Genomic DNA, 8,585 nt, shown 5'->3' with positions numbered 1-8,585 from the left:
ACTAAAATGCTCTCACACCACGCCTTTCATTCTATGTATAGTGTGAAATGTATAGTTCCCTATATGTATAGCACTATACAGAGCTATACATATAGCGAACTATACATATAGGGGTGAATATGATGCCCTAAAAATCAGCACTGAAAAAAAAGTGCTATTCTATAAACCGCTCTTAAAGTTTATAGAAAGCGAAGGTACTTACCTGTAGCAGGACAGTAGGCTTCATATTCTCACAAGTGGGTGACACCGATCTGCGTCGCCTGGTCCAGCATTTTGCCAAAGCTAAAAAGACAGCTTTTGAGGAGTACAAGCTGCGCATGCACAAGTGCCTTCCCGCCTGTCTCCTCAGTTTAATACTAAAGCTAAAATAAAGTAAAAGTAACAAAGGAAACAACTCTAAGGGGAGGTGGGAGGGATTGTGAGAATATGAAGCCTGCTGTCCTCGGAGAATACCTCTATAGGTAAGTATCTTCACTTTATCCGAGGACAAACAGGCTTCTATATTCTCACAAGTGGGGAATCCCTAGCATCCAGGCTCACTAAAAACAACAAACATTGGCCAATTGGGCCTTGCAACGGCGAGGACATCATGTAGATTAACCTGAAAGTATATACAGTGCAGCCTGGAACAGAATAAAAGAGGCCTAGGAGGGTGGAGTTATAGACTCCAAACAGATTCTGCAACACTGTTTGCCCGAACCGACAGTAGTGTGATGTGAATGTGTGGACTGAAGACCACGTTGCAGCTTTGCAAATTTCTTCAATGGAGGCTGACAAGTGGGCTACCGACACAGCTATGGTTCCAACATTGTGAGCCATGTCATGATTCTCTAGGGCCAGCCCAGCCTGGGCATAAGTGAAGGAAATACAATCTGCCAGCCAAATTGAAATAGTGTGTCTCCCGATGGCGACTTCCATCCTGTTGGGATCAAAAGAAACAAAAAGCTGGACAGACTTGCTGTGGGGCTTTGTCTGCTCTATGTAGTAAGCCAATGCTCTCTTGCAATCCAAGGTGTGCAAGCTGTTTTTCACCAGGATGGGCATGAGGTTGGGGAAAGAATGTTGGCAAGACAATCGACAGTTCAGATGGAACTCAGACACCACTTTCGGCAGGAACGTAGGGTGTACATAAGTACATAAGTACATAAGTAGTGCCATACTGGGAAAGACCAAAGGTCCATCTAGCCCAGCATCCTGTCACCGACAGTGGCCAATCCAGGTCAAGGGCACCTGGCACGCTCCCCAAACGTAAAAACATTCCAGACAAGTTATACCTAAAAATGAGGAATTTTTCCAGTCCATTTAATAGCGGTCTATGGACTTGTCCTTTAGGAATCTATCTAACCCCTTTTTAAACTCCGTCAAGCTAACCGCCCGTACCACGTTCTCCGGCAATGAATTCCAGAGTCTAATTACACGTTGGGTGAAGAAAAATTTTCTCCGATTCGTTTTAAATTTACCACACTGTAGCTTCAACTCATGCCCTCTAGTCCTAGTATTTTTGGATAGCGTGAACAGTCGCTTCACATCCACCCGATCCCTTCAGTGCGTGTGGAGGACTACTCTGTTCTGATGAAACTTAGTATAAGGTGCATCCACCACTAAGGCCTGAGGTTCACTGATTCTACGAGCTGAGGTAACAGCCACCAAGAAAATGACCTTCCAGGTCAAGTACTTCAGATGGCAGGAATTCAGTGGCTCAAAAGGAGCTTTTATCAGCTGGGTGAGAACGTTGAGATTCCATGACACGGGAGGAGGTTTGACAGGGGTTCTTGACAAACGCAAACCTCTCATGAAGCGAACAACTAGAGGCTGTCCAGAGATGGGCTTACCTTCTTCATGTTGATGATAAGCACTAATTGAACTAAGATGAATCCTTACAGGGTTGGTCTTCAGACCAGACTCTGATAGATGTAGAAGATATTCAAGCAGGGCATGTAGGGCAAGTAAGAGGATCTAGGGCCTTGCTCTCACACCAGACAGCAAACCTCCTCCATTTAAAAGAGTAACACCTCTTAGTGGAATCTTTCCTGGAAGCCAGCAAGACCCAGGAGACATCATCCGAAAGACCTAAGGAAGCAAATTCTAGGCTCTCAACATCCAAGCTGTGAAAGCCAGAGACTGGAGGTTGGGATGCAGAAGTGATACTTCACCCTGCGTGATGAGGGTCAGAAAACACTCCAATCTCCACGGTACTTCAGAGGATAATTCCAGAAGAAGGGGGAACCACAGCTACTGCGGCCAGTACAGTGCGATCAGAATCGTGGTTCCATGGTCTTGCTTGAGTTTCAACAAAATATTAACCAGTAGAGGTATTGGAGGATACGCATACAGAAGACCTGTCCCCCAATTGAGGAGAAAGGCATCTGACGCTAGTCTGTCGTGGGCCTGAAGCCTGGAACAGAACTGAGGGCCCTTGTGGTTGAGCTGAATGGTTAAAAGATCCACCAAGGGGGTGCCCACGCTCGGAAGATCTTGCGGGTTATGCCCATGTTGAGAGACCACTTGTGAGGTTGCATTATCCTGCTCAGGCCAGGGTGTTGTTTGCGCCCACCAGATAGGGGTGGCATGAAGAAACATGCCATGGTGGTGAGCCCAATGCCACATTTGGTTGGCCTCCTGCCACAGAAGGCAAGATCCAGTGCCCCCCTGCTTGTTTGTATAATACATTGCAACCTAATTGTCTCTTTGTGTGAGTACAATTTGATGAGACAGCCAATCTCTGAAAACCTTTAGAGCGTTCCAGATCGCCTGGAGCTCCAGGAGATTGATCTGTAGATTGTTTCCTGAGAGGACCAAGCTCCTTGACTGTGAAGCCCATCTGCGTGAGCTCTCCATCCTCGGAGAAATGCACCAATCATCAGCACTTTTTGTGGCTGAGGAATTTGGAATGGAAGTCCGAGAGTCAAATTGGATCAAATGGTCCACCACTGAAGGGAGCGTACAAGCTCATATGACACCTTCTAGACTTCTCATAGCTTGATACCACTGAGAAGCCAGGGTCCATTGAGCTGATCTCATGTGAAGATGTGTCATGGGTGTAACATACACTGTGGAAGCCATATGCCCCAACAATCTCAACATCTGCCGAGCTGTGACCTGCTGAGAAGCTCTAACCTTGGATGTGAGTGCAACTAGATTGTCCATTCTCGTGTCTGGAAGGCTCGAACCATCTGAGTAGTGAGCAGGGCTCCGATGAACTCCAATCTCTGAACAGGGTGAAGATGGGACGGGGTAGTTTAAAATGAACCCTAGTAGTTTGAGCACTCGAATAGTTATACGCATGAACTCCTGAGCTCCATCCGGAGAGATGGTCTTCACCAGCCAATCGTCTAGCTACAGGAACACAGATTCCCAGTCTGTGTCGCGATGCTGCAACTACAGCTAGACATTTGGTCAAGACCCTGGGAGCTGATGCGAGGCCAAAAGGCAACACGCGGTACTGAAAGTGATGTGTTCCCAGCCGTAATTGAAGATACTTCTGGTGGGCTGGAAGTATCGGGATGTGAGTATATGCATCCTTTAAGTCCAGAGAGCATAACCAATCATCTTTCTGAATCATTGGGAGAAGGGTACCTGAACTTTTCTCGGAATAGGAATTTGTTCAGGGCCCTTAGGTCTAGGATGGGACGCATCCCCCGTTTTCTTCTGCACAAGGAAGTACCTGGAATACAATCCCTGCCCTTCTTCCCCTGGTGGAACAGGTTTGACCGCATGGGCCTTCAGAAGGGTGGGGAGTTCCTCTGCATGTACATGCCTGTGCTGAGAGCTGAATGAATGAGCTCTTGGTGGATAATTTGAAGGTTTGAGATGCTATTTGAAGAACCCACTAGTCGGAGGTTATAAGAGGCCACATTTGTTGAAAAAATTTTAAACTCCCCCGACCGGCAAGTCATCCGGGATGGATACTTTTACTGCGTCTATGCTCTGCTGGAGCCAGTCAAAAGCCCGTCCCTTGCTTTGCCTGGGGAACAGCAGGAGTCTTAGGCGCATGCTGTTGATATGGACGAGCACGCTGGGGCTGAGCCTGAGTAGGCTAGCAAGTCGCAGGATTATACTTACGCCTAGGATAGTAGTAGGAACTGCTCCTGGACTTGCCACATTTCCTCCTAGCTGAGGAGGTGGATGAAGAAGGCACCCAGCGGGAGACAGAAGAGATTGTATCAGTGTGTTTCTTGATTTGGTCAGCAATCTCCTCAAACCTTTTCTCCAAAAAGGTTATCCCCCAGCATGGGGTATCTGCCAAGCTCTGCTGAACAGAATGTTCCAAGTCAGAAACACATAGCCATGAGTGTATGTGCATTGCTATACTTTGAGCAGAGATCCTGGAAGCCACATCAAAAGTGTCGTAAGTTTCCCTGGTCAAGAACTTTCAGTATGCCTTCTGCTGCTTGACCAACTGGTGAAAAGGCTCTGCATGTTCCAGAGGAAGCGCATCCACCAAGTCCAACAGCTGTCTCACCAAGTTTTGCAAGTAGACACTCGTGAAGACCTGGTAGGATTGTATGTGGGAGATGAGCATTGAAGCCTGGTACATCTTCCTCCCAAAAGAATGCAGGATTCTAGCTTCTCTGTCTGGGGGAGAGACCTGGAGGGAGGGACGTCCAAATAGTTTTGATCTGGACGTCCTCGCATGTCCTGATCCTTGGGGACGGGGGCGCAAGCTGAAAACAACCTTGGAGGGGACGAGGAGAATGTTGAGAGAACCTCCATGGCTGTGGTCATTTCAGGCATGTAAGAAAAAACACATCAGAGAAGGACGCCCATCACAAAAGCTGAAGGAAAAGGTCCAGGAGCTCGTCAGGGACGTCCTTTTTTGTTTTTGAGTGAAGGACGTCCATGTTAGGCAGAAGGACGTCCATGATAAGCACTTGGCCATTTTTTTCCCTTCCGATTCTCTCACAGCAGCCCCAATGAGAGGTGCAGACCTCCCATTAGGTTTTCCACGGTAAGGGGATTGGAAAACGGTAGTGCATCACATCGCATCGCTTACACATTATAATACTAATTTGCTCATTTGCATTCTGTTTTCGTTAGCTGCTACCGTGACAGGAAAATGGCTCGGAGAACCCTTTTGTGCATGTCCCGGTTTACTACTTGCACGTTAAACTGGCTAGAACCGGTTTAAAAACCATGTTGCTGGTTTGTTTAGTGCATCTGGCCCTTAGTTACCAATTGATAAAGACGGGCACCGGCAGCCATTTTCAGATTGGAGCCAGCATGAGCAGGAGTGACTGGGAATCACTGCTGCCCTGAATAGGTCACTAGACCACCAAGGCTTCTAAGGTAGGGCCAGAAATGGCCTACGGGTAGTGGGAGAGCAGCATTTTTGGTTGGGGGGGGGCTGGTGTTCTGTCAGGAAGGTGGGCTCCCTGCTTTCTGTCGGGGGGGCATACAGCCCACTTTTGGTGTGTGTGTGTGGGGACAATTTTGGCTTTGATTTCAGCCAAAATTGTGCGGTGAATTTTGGCTGCAGATTCCGTTTCAACTGAAACCAAAACCCCCAGTTTCGGTATTCTTCTAATAATAGGTATGTTCCTGTCCCTGGAAGACTTACAGTATATTTGTACCTGAGGCAAAGGAGAGTTAAGTGACTTGTCCAAGATCTCAAGGAGCAGCAGTGGAATTTTAACTCTGGCTTCCTTTTCACAGCCCACTGCTCTAACCATTAGGTACAGTTAATGCAGCTACCTATTCCATACGTATGGTAACTCAACAGTATACTAAAGGCCAGCATTTCTAAAGCCTGGTGGATAGGTAAATCATTTTGATTGTCAGTAACCACATCATTTTTGTTACTGTGCTGCTGAACACCACTGTTTACATGGGCAACAGGAATATACTGGATTGTGGAGTTAAGACTGACTGGGATCCAAGGGTTAAAGTACCTGCATATATTTCTAGAATACTGAAAACACTGTTCTGTTTAATATGTTTGTATTATTTTGGTGTGTACTATTTAGATTTTTTGGCACATAATTCCTTGGAGAGTATTAATGTGCATGATACCATCATGCTCCTTTATTGCATAGGTGTTACTTCCCCCCTCCCCACCACAATTTTTAACTTGCCTCACCCTCCACTATAGCTCTGCCCACCTTAGCCTCCCCAAATAGCTGAATTACTGACCACCTGTGGTAAGTAGTTAAAGTAGCCTTGCTGAGGGAGAACAGTCTGTGCTTCTCCTCACCGTTTCTGTTTGCTGACAGTGTTTTGGCCTTCCTTAAAGCCTTGACAACTTTGTGGGTAGTGTGATTTTTTTCTTATTTTATACTTCCTGATGGATAGAAAGGCTGTCTGCGGAGTGACCGTGAATGTATCAGCTTGCAGCAAAATCAAAGCCTGGACTGAGGGACAAAGGGAAGTGGCAGTCCAAATGCTGGGGATACTCGCTACCGGTGAAGGAACTGAACCCAGGAGAGTGGCCGATGCTGCGGATAGCGTGGTTTCCCCCGTCTGTGCTTGTGCTGGGCCCCATAGGGTTTGGCTACTCAGAAGAGCCATTGTGAAGAAGGCATCATGGCCATGAGGATGACCGTGGAATCAGAGTGCTGGAGTTAAAATGCAGCCCTTCAAAGTTTAGCTTCACTTTGTTTTCTGGGGTGGTGATGCTTTCTTCTCTTTTTTTTTTCTTTAGATGATTTCTGTGCAGAAATTGGGAGCTAAGCTTTGCATATGTATATGGATAAACAAGACTATAATTTGAGGGAAGGACTTGTAGCAGAATGAGAAGCCCATGCAGAATCAAAGAAATCTAAAAGACTTCTCTGAGCTGGAAGCGAGATACAGCACACAGGCTGCACTGATGACATCACCAGGGAGTGTGTCTGCATCCTCTCATTTGTCTGCAGAGAAAATATAAAACTCTGCTAGTTCACTTTTGAAAGAGTACAGTTTTTGCCCAAGGATTTAAGTTCCTGGAACTTCTGAAATAAAGTAGCATTACTGCTGTCATTCCAGGTCAACAAACTGTAGGTAATAGCCCAATAAAACGGTTAATGCAATATGCTTGAGACTAGCTTTCAAATTATTATATGATCTCTTCACCAAGAATAGCCAGTAAAGATTGTGCCTGAATATGCCAAGTACATTACAGGCTGTATTACAATAGTGGAGTTTTCACAGCTGTAAAGTGTAAAGGTGGTGGAGGAGGAGGTGTGTTTGGAGAGGGGTTACAAAACCAAAGGACTTTGATTCTTCACCCATTACCAGTTACAGGGGCTTATGTATTTAAAGGGGCATGTTTACTAAAGGACGTTAAGCCCTTAACGTGTGCTAAAAGGGGTCCTGCCTGATGATGTTCTTCAGTAACATATCTGTTAACATGTGTGTTAGGGATTTTTTCTGGGAGAAGGCATGGCAGGGGTGTAGAAACATTATCCGGTTAGCATGTTCGAGGTAACACACACTAACTGGATAACAGCTAAGTTAATGCTGAATTACTTAGATCCTCCTACACAGGAGTCACCAAGGACCTGTTGCACAAAGGTAAACATGGGAACTAGAGGCCATTAGCACCAGACTAGTGCCCGCCAATGTGTGTGCTCACCATCAGCACAAGTATCCTGCTAATGCATGCAGATAGGGGTTATTTGCTCTTCCAACCCTGGCCAACACAAGCATGCCCATAGCACTACAGCTCAGAGCTGGCATTAGGATGCTTCAGAGGCAAGAGAAGGGTCCGTACTGGCAGATTTTTTGTGCTGCAGCAGGAATAGACCAGACCGCCTCCTCCTGCAGACCCCTGAGGGATGGAGTACATGCAAGCTCAACCCCCACTGGTTCATTCACTTACAGGCAGCATTATTACTGTTACTTAATCCACCACCTGGATGCAATCATACCACCCCCTCAATCAGGCAGCACAACCAACAGCAACCCCCTCCACCCCACAGCAGCAACTTCCACATTGACAGAGGTAAAAGCTGGTCATGACTGGAGAGAGTAACCTGCAGCAGCTCTTCCTCCTCCTTCCCCTGAGGACGCTCTAGGCATGCACTCGTGCTTAGCAACCGCCACCTGAAACTGAACATGGCCAAGACTGAACTTATTGTTTTCCCACCCAAACCCACTTCTCCTCTCCCTTCACTCTCTATCTCAGTTGATAACATCCTCATCGTCCCAGTCTCATCTGCCCGCAACCTCGGTGTCATCTTCGACTCCTCCCTCTCCTTCTCTGCGCATATCCAGCAGATAGCCAAGACCTGTCGCTTCTTCCTCTATAACATTAGCAAAATTTGCCTCTTCCTCTCCGAACACACCACCCGAACTCTCATCCACTCTCTCATTACCTCTCACCTTGACTACTGCAACCTACTCCTCACCGGCCTCCCACTTAGCCATCTATCCCCCCTTCAGTCCATTCAGAACTCTGCCGCACGTCTTATCTTCCGCCTTAACCAATATACTCATACCACCCCTCTCCTCAAGTCACTTCACTGGCTTCCGATCAGATACCGAATACAGTTCAAGCTTCTCCTACTCACCTACAAATGCACTCGATCTGCAGCCCCTCCTTACGTCTCTACCCTCATCTCCCCTTACCTCCCTACCCGTAACCTCTGCTCTCAAGACAAATCCCTCCT

Source organism: Microcaecilia unicolor, chromosome 3, assembly GCF_901765095.1.
Source record: "Microcaecilia unicolor chromosome 3, aMicUni1.1, whole genome shotgun sequence".
Classification (NCBI taxonomy): Eukaryota; Metazoa; Chordata; class Amphibia; order Gymnophiona; family Siphonopidae; genus Microcaecilia; species Microcaecilia unicolor.
This window is presented reverse-complemented; position numbering follows the sequence as displayed.